Here is a 9,219-nt window from a genome sequence, read left to right as displayed (position 1 = left end):
ACATGCTGTTACTTGCTTCAGCCCGTTGCGAGGGTGTAATACACATAAATAAAACATGGTTACATTTTGCGCTCCCTCCATTCTTGGAAACCCTTTTCTGTCTCCATCCCTGGGTAACCGGAGCGAGCCACTGCGAACACAAAAACATCGTCCTACTCTGCCCAGAGGAACTCCTTGCCACAGGATATTCCGGAGGCCCAGAGCTTGGGAGGGATGGGATATGTCTATGAATACCAAGATCCAGAATTCTAACAGTGAGGGTTAAAGAGACTGAAAGTTTCAGCCAGGCTGGAAACTGTCCTGTCACTGAGAGTTAGAAAAAAAAAATCTGTGGTGGAAAGTGATTTCCCTCACTATGGGCTACCTGGATTCTTGCACTTTCCTCAGGAGCAGCTGTTGCCGATCATTTGCAGAGACAGGATACTGGCCTAGACTGATCCAGCTTATTATTTGTATTGTGGTAGTGTCTAGACACTACAGAGGAGTTCAGGCTCCATCATGCTAGGCCAGTCGTGGGCAAGATCCTGCCTGTGGGTTGGATCTGGCCTGCCAAGGCATTTGATCCGGCCCACAACCCTCCTTCCTGCACCCCCAGCCAATCAAGACCTGGGGGCGGGGGAGTGCACAAATTCATTTGCTGTTGAAAGCGGCAGGTGGTTCTCTCCCCCCCCAGCCAGGGATGCATGGTGCCTACAGGGAACTGCCCTGTGCACTTGAAGCCCCTCCCCTCCCCCTGAGGCTCCGCCCCTTCCTGGGGGCAGAGTCGACCCGCAACCAACCTGCAAAATTGGTGAAGTGGCCACCCTTCAAAAATTATTGCCCACCCCTGTGCTAGGCAGGGTAATTACACAAAGAGCGTCCATTCTAAATAGACCAGACAAAGCATGAGAAGCTAAACAGATGCACAGAGAGGGGAAGTGACTTGCCCATGATCACACGGCAAATCGGTGACACAACTAGGACATATACAGAGCTGGTCTTAGGGACGGGTGAGCTGGGCGGTTGCCCAGGGCCGCCATTTTCAAGGGGCCACTGACAGAGCTGGTCTTAAGGGTGAGCCGCAATTTTTGTCCGGTATTTTTTTGAAACCATCTGGCAACCCTACAGGTGAGCCAGGTGGTCGCCCTGGGCTGCCAATTGATTAGGACCAGCCCTGGACATATAGTTTCTATTCCTGACGTGTCCCTGTGCCCTATCCACTAGGCAACACTGCCTCTCCAGTAACGCACTTCCACCATTCCTGTTTCGCTCTGGATTTCACCGCAACACTGGTGGATCCACAACGGTTTCTACATGTATTTCCTCCTAGCCTCTTTCTTTTCTTTTCCCCAATTGCTGGAGTCCCTTCCCCTCCCACATGGCCTTAGATTTCCGCCAGCCAACTGAAACCAGAACAGAGAGAAATTAATTTGTAGGCATATCGTTTCTCATTATTTAAGGAGGCAGTGAAGCATCTCTATTCCGGGGGTGTGCCTCCGAACAGATGCTTTCTCTGAACACAATGGCATAGAACTTCAATTTAAACTATGCAGCCGATATTTGTTTGTTCCCTGGTGCTGTAATACCTTTGATTACAATAGACCCAGGGGTATTCATGCAGCTGTGACAGCAAACTGGAAAATTCCATTATCACTTTTAATTTACAAATAGGCTGTATGGTCATTTTGGTTTCCAGAGGCCACCTTTACAGGGCAAGGACAGCCAATATGAAAGGGCTCTAAAAGTAGCCAAGGCAGAGCAAAATCCAGTGGCTGGAAAATGAAGACAAAAATTCAAACTGGAAATAAGGTGCCTATTTAAGACAGGGCGATTCACCATTGGGACAGCTGACCCATGAGTGTGATGGACTTTCTGCTGCTTGGAGCTTTACATCAGTTCTGGATGTGGTCCTAAAAATATATGCTCCAAACCAAGCCCAAGTTTTGGGATTAGATGTAGGAATGACTGCACGCAATTCTCTGGCCTGCAATATATGGGTCATCAGACTGAAGTATGAAAATGGCCTCTCCTGATCTGGACGTCCATAAATCTATAAACACCCATGTGAGGGGGGGCACTCACCACTGTAACCCCCCTGCCGTCTGTCCTCAGGAATTGGCTCCCTCGGCGGGTAGGGTGCCTTCTCTGGGGTGATGTCTCCCCTCTTTACTCCCGGCTGCGGCGTCCTCTTCGCCACACTGCCCTCCGGCAGTGCCCAAGTCTGTCTCTGAGCCCCCCTTCCGGGGGTCGATGTTCCTTCATCGGGCCTTCTTTCAAGCCCTGCAGTCTGAGGATTTGCTGGCCAGAGCTCCCCTAGCCCTGCCTGGCCTCCCCCAGCCCTGCCCTAGCTCCAGGGAGCCTCCTCCTCCTCCTCCTCCTCCCTCAGCAGCCAGGTTCTCACTGCTTCCTCCTCACAGCAGCAGCCCATCCTCTATTATAGCGCCCAGCTGGGCCCTAATGGACTAGTACAGCCTCAGCTGGGCTAAACTCCCCGGCCCTGGTTCAGGCCGGGGTCTGCCCTTAAAGGGCCAGTGCAGGGCGAGCGCCCTGTCACAACCCAGAACAGTTGTAGCCTGACTGGATATGCTGGAGTTTTGAGAAAACAAAATCAGGTCACTCAGTCCTACCAGTGGTCTTCAGACTAGTCAACCCTAAACAGTCAGGCTATGTCTACACTCGCAGCTTCTTGCATGAGAAATATGCAAATGAGGCTAAGCGTGGAATATTGCGGAGCCTCATTTGCATACCTAATGAGCCGCCATTTTTGCAGAAGAGGCTCTTGCGCCAGAAGGAGCTGTCTAGACGGCCCCTTCTTGCGCAAGAAAACCCCTCTTGCGAAACGCCGTTAGGCTGATTATTTTCAGGAAGAACGGCGTTGCGCAAGAGGGTTTTGTTGCGCAAGAAGGGGCAGCGTAGACAGCTTCTTCTGGTGCAAGAGCCTCTTTTGCAAAAACGGCAGCTCATTAGGTATGCAAATGAGGCTCAGCGATATTCCACTTTTAGCCTCATTTGCATATTTCTCACGCAAGAAGCCGCGAGTGTAGACACAGCCTCAGAGTACAGTGTTAATAGTGTCTCTTCTGAGCTGGCCCCTGTGCTCAGGCAGCCCAGGGCAGATTCAAATGATTAGCAAAGCCCCCCCAGCCAACCACAGATGGCAGCATGTGTTTATATTGGTGGTGCACATAAACATTTATTCCACACATGGATGGAAAAAGAGGGAACATTAAAAGCAAGCTGGGCCCTGTATAACCACATTGGAACTGGACTGAAGGCCAAGTACCCGGTTACCAGTCCTCCTGCCCTGAATCAACTCAAGTCCGAATAGCAATGAGTTCTTAGCCACGTCCGCACGCTGTCATGGAGATAGGCATCTTCATGCTGGCTGATTTCCACACAAGGGGGAGAAAGGAAGGGGAGTGTTGGTTTATGAAGCTTTACATGGAGTAGCCAAGTTGAGCCAGGGAGATTGACATGATTTAGAGAGAGAAATTCTTGGCAAGAAGTGAAGGAGAATGGTACGAGCGCTGGTCTGTAGCCAGAAAACAAAGCATTACAAAACAACTCCGGGAGACGACAAATCAAAGGGAGGCAAATAAGCCAGGATACCTGGGAGCAATCGAAAAACAATACCCCTGGGTAAGAGGCACGTGAAAAAGGACAGGCTGTTCTAGAATCAGAAGTCAAAATTCTCCTCTCAGAGCTGCAGGACGTACCCCTCGGCTGAGCCCTGCCTCCCTGGAAGGAACATGGGACTCTCATTCCGACAGCAGAACCGCTACCAATCTCAACGGAAGGAGGAAGCAGTCCTGCCAGCCTGGCTGCAGTGCTTTGTCTCAAGGGTGCGGGGAGGGAGCGTGAAAGAAGAGAATGTTGCCCTTAGTTTCTTGCAGAGCTGCAGTGTTGATAGTCCCAACGTAGCACAATTCACAAAACTAGGGCTGGCTCAAAGCAGACGCTGTGTAATGTCTGGAGGGAGCAATAGTCTGAGTCTCCAACTACGTCTACACAGCACAGTTATTTCGGAGTCACCTATTCCGGAATAGTTCTTCTGAAATAGCTTATTTTGAAAGAGCACGTCTACACTGCAGGGAAGCCTCAAAACGAGTCCGAGGGAGGTTCCCCTAATGTAGACGTGCCATCTCGATTTAGAGCCCCTGGAGGAATAACTTAACCCCTCACCAGGGCCAGTCTATTTCAAAGTAGCAGCAGTGGAGTGTCAACACATGGGCTACGTCTAGACTGGCATGATTTTCCGCAAATGCTTTTAACGGAAAAGTTTCCTGTTAAAAGCATTTGCGGAAAAGAGCGTCTAGATTGGCACGGATGTTTTTCTGCAAAAGCACTTTTTGCAGAAAAGCATCCATGCCAATCTAGACGCGGTTTTGCGCAAGAAAGCCCCGATCGCCATTTTCGCGAATAGGCATTGTTCTTCATAGAATGAGGTTTACAGAAGTCAGAAGAAGCCGTCCATTATTTCAAAATTATTTTGTAATAACGGATGAATTGCCGTGTAGATGCTCGCCTAGTTATTTCGGAATCACGGCCGTTATGCCGAAATAACTTTGCTGTGTAGACACACGAGACTTTTCCACCTTGAAGTTCTAGGATTCTCAGGGGGCTGAGAATGAACCAGTGTACTCCAGCCCCCCTAACCCCACTTTTTCAGCTGGTAGGATCTTGTAGCCCATGATGGAAAAGCCCTGTTAGCTCATTGAATCACCCCCTCGCCAGTCCCCTGACAGAGGATGTACAAGTACCAGATATTCAACTGCTCCAAACCTGGGGGTGTGTCTAGACTACTGAGTTTTGGTGACAAAAGTGGACTTTTGTCGACAAAACTATACCAGCGTCTACACTACCGCTGAGTTCTGTCGACATAACGTCGACAGAACTAAGCAGTTTTGTCGACGCTGGTATACCTCATTTTACGAGGCATAACACCTTCTGTCGACAGAGTTCTGTCAACAGAAGGTGTTATTGCCTGTAGGGTTGCGTCTAGACTACAGGGTTCTGTCGACAAAGCAGCTTGCTTTGTCGACAGAACTCAATGTGTCTGGACGCTCTTTGTCGACAGAAGTTTTGTCGACAGATACTGTCGACAAAACTTCTGTCGACAAAACCCGGTAGTCTAGACGTACCCTGGATGTTAGCCAAGAAGGAGAGAGCTAATGTCTCATGAGAGCACTCTGGGAAAAAAACCAACCAGGAACGTTCCACCTGGAAGCCGCACTACAGCATGAACAATGTAACACCCGGTCTCCCCCTACTTCAGTGGAGATCAACTAAGGCACCTGAAATGGAGCCCACAAGGCACATGCATGCTGGTAGCATGCTCCAGATCCACTTTGCAATTCACTCATGGCAGGAAGGGGCTAGCCCCTAGAATGGCTTACCAAGGGATGCGCCAAGTTCTCTGTCCCTGGGAGTCTTTAGAGAGAAGCCCAACCTTGCTCTAAACTAAAAGGTGGTGGGGCCAGCATGTCCTGCTACAGCAAAAAACCACGCTGGTCCTGCATGCTGATCAGCAGAGCAGTAAGCAGCCTCAGCAACAGAAGCACTCCTGAGATGCAGTGAAAACCTTGATGGGGATTGGCCTTGTGAACCGAGAACAAGGGGCAAGAACCACAGAGGAACAGATGTTGCACAAACAGCACAAAGCCCAACCAGACTTCTTCCAAAGAGACACTGGCAGATCGAAGCTCTTTAGTTTGCACTCAGCTTCCTTTCCAGAGCCTCTTTAGTGCTGGGTAAGAAGCCTCAGGGAGAGGTTTCTAGTGATTAACAGAGGAGAAGTGGTGTCAGGGTTGCTGGGTTCTATTCTTACCCCTGTGGGCAAATCACTAGACAAAACTTCTGCTCACTTCCATGGGAGATGTGGGGGTGGAGGGGAGGGGGAAAGAAGTGACTCAGGAGTTGAGTAATTCACCAGGTTCAGAGGGTCTGCAGCACTTAAGCCTGCAGGGAAAAGGAGTCGCACCCAGTTTGCATCCTGATCTTTAAAGTACTGTATGGACTTTAGTGGTGAGTTACACCATCTCTAAGATCAGGCTCTAGATGGACGCAACCAGATTATATTAATGTGCTTCTGTAACCACCGGGCAGATGTGAACAGCTGCTTGAGCTAAAAGCCAGCTGGCTCTCAGCTTAGGCTGTAGAGCTCCCTTGTTCATATTGCTCGTTGTTAGTGGTCTAAGTGCCACTGCATGAGACAGGGAATCACACTAGGGCTACGTCTAGACTGCATCCCTTTTTCGGAAAAGGGATGTAAATTAGACGTATCACAATTGCTAATGAAGTGGGGATTTAAATCTCCCCCGCTTCATTAGCATAAAAATGGCTGCCGCTTTGTTTCAGCACAGAGCTTTGTCGGGTAAAGCAGTAAGTCAGTTCTCAAGGATTTATGCTTGAGACCCAGGCCACTCGTGTCTGTGGGAAGAGGTGGCAGAGAGAGCCCTGCAGCAATAGTATTTTGGTACCACGCAGTACCACTGTGCTAGGCTCTGTACAAACACAGAAAAGAGCCAGTGCTGCCCCAGAACACTGACAGGCCAAGGACAGCATCAGCATCAGCACCTGCTGTGTCTCCCACAGCCCAGGACTAACAGCATCAGCTCAGATCCATAAAGCCATCCCAGAGCAAGGCTAGTTCCCTGACCAACAGCAGCTGCAAAAAGCCTCTTACCAAGGCCAGACCCTCCCCCACAGACTGGCTTTTATCATCCCTTGATCAGACTCAGCTGGGAGGCAGCGGATCAGTCCCAGGTGAGGCCAGGCCCAGGCCCCCTGACAGGGCCGGTTGCCCAGTGATAACAGATGAGACCAGAGAGGGGAACAAAAATCACACTACAGGTGGGACCTCCCTGGTCCAGCACCCTCGGGACCGACTGGTCCTGAACGAGGGAGTTTGGGGGATGACGGGAGGCTAATTCCACCCCCCTGTCACCAGCACCCCATCCCAGTTCCGCTCCCGGCTCCGACCCCCGGTTCCCCAGGCAGCCTCCCTGCCCTGGCTGCCAGCCGCCCGGCTCGGCTGCTGGACAGACTGCTGCCCCCGTTGCCTGGCTCCACTCCTAGCCAGGCACCCACTGCTTTTGGCTCCGGCCAGTCACCAGACCCCCCCAGACTGCCCGGCTCTGGCTCCGCTCCCAGCTGGGCTGCCTGTACTGCTGCCGCCAGCCCCGGACTCCCCCGCCACCCAGCTCCGCTTGTGGCTTGGTCTGGTCTGCCTGCCCTGCTGACACTGGTCCCAGCCGGGCCGCCTACCCCGCTGGCTGCCACTCCTGGCCCCAACAGGGCTCCCGGCCCTCCTGCCAGCCGACTTCCAGAAGCCGGCGCTCTCCGGCCCAGGGACGTCCGAGGTCCTGCCCGGCCCTGGGGGTTGCCGGGCCAGAGAAGCTCAACTTGCACAGGGAGAGGAAAGAAGAGGCACTTTATAGATTGAGAGCAAACCTGTGGAGCTTAGGTGATCCAGCTACCCATAATCCTCAGTGCGCGCAGCACACAGGGCTAAGGTAGCCTTGTATTACACGCAGCAGCCATGCCAGGAGCCTGCGTCCTGTAGGCATTCGCTGAAGCAAGTCAGCCTAAGCAGAGCCAAGCCTGGCAGGCCTGCCTGATCCCCAGCGTGCTGGGGAACTAAGACAAGCTTGTTCGAGAGCAGGCGCTCGAACCGCATGATCCTTGGCAGCTGCAGGAACCGGGATGTGGCCTTGGGCTGGGATGCTGTTGGCCGGATCGCTGGCCGAGGGCTGACCACCAGCTTGCGCGAGCCTTCGGTGAGGAGATGAGCGCTAGCGCATCGGCACCACTGCGTTCCGCTCTAGGGGCTGCAAACAGCCCAAACGGAGCTTTTTGACCGGCACGTTCTGATGCCATGGGAGGACGGAGCAGCACACGACCAGGCTGGGCAGCAGGCAGGAGTAAAGGGGGAGCCCCCCAAACAGGCAGCTGATTTCACAGCCTGTTACCAGGCAGGTGGACACAATCCTGTTCCTAGTAGAGCCCCCAGCCCAAACCTGTCCCCCTCTGAGCCCTCCTCCTCCCTTCCTGGGAGGGGACACCCACGAGCTGCTCGCCCAGCTGGGACCAGGGAGCTACCACCTGTGACCGCCCCACTGTGACTTATCAGCTGGGAGCCTGTAGGGGCTGCTGCACCCGGGCCTGCTGTACCCCATTCCCTGCCCCCACTGCGGGGCGCCCGGCAGGGCTGTGTGCTGCACGCTACACTAGTGTTCCCTGTGAGCTGAGTGCTTGAGCGGCTGCCCACGAGAGACATAGATGTCACCCAGCTGATTAGCAGAGCGCCCACAGCCTTCCTCGGCTGGTAGGGTGAGTTTTTATGGGCAGTGCACATCCGCACATGCACTGGTGCACAGAACAAAAATTATTCTGCGCACAGATGGAAAAAAAATGAGAGGCAACGTTGACACACGCCCTCCAAAAGTTGCTGCCATGCTGACGCTAGCGACGTGGAAGAAGAGTGCAAAGCCAGAGGCAGAGAAGAGCAGCCCCTGCCAGCCAGCTGGTCAGAGACACCCCTTGCCAGGACAATTCCCTTCTTTGCCCTTGCCCCGGGAATTGCAGCTCAGAACTCGCTCGGGGCCAAGGTGTGCTGCAGAGCTTGGTGGTTTCTCTACTGAGATCTAAATGTTTTTATGGACTTTATGGACCGGTCCAATTTTATCTCTGGGTTACAGACTGTCTGGGAGGTGACGGATGGTTGGCAAGAGGAAGGTAGATTTAGAAGTGGAAGGCTGGGTATCGGAGTGACTGTTCATAGTAGGGCTCAGGCCCTATATAAGGCCATGTGGGGGCAGTTAGCTTCCCCTTCTTCCGCCAGCTCTCTTGTTCTCTGCCACCAGTCTTGGTCAGTGGGGAGCCTGGACCATGAAGTTCATTTGACATGACAGAGGCAGGGCTGGTCTGTTGTCTCTCCCCTCCACATCCGCCAGGAAGGGTGTAAATGTGCAAGTCTAAGAACATAAGCAAACAGGACACCACCCATCTCCCCCAGACTCGGTTTTTCTGATCGGGTTACGTAGGCTGGAGCTTCCTGTCTCTCGGATGGCCTGAGTGGCAATCTCCAAGGCTTGGCCTTTGCCCCAGCACGAATGTCCTTGCTGTCCACCCTGAGGGTCCCTGACTCCGGCCCACAAGGATCCTCCCCCCCCACAGCAGGGAACCAGCACTACCCCTGGGGGAGCAGCAGGTAGGGCTGCAGGGTGTCCAGTTTTTGCT

This window comes from Pelodiscus sinensis, chromosome 26 (assembly GCF_052426305.1).
Source record: "Pelodiscus sinensis isolate ZL-2025 chromosome 26, ASM5242630v1, whole genome shotgun sequence".
Classification (NCBI taxonomy): Eukaryota; Metazoa; Chordata; order Testudines; family Trionychidae; genus Pelodiscus; species Pelodiscus sinensis.
Note: the sequence above shows the minus strand (reverse complement) of the source record.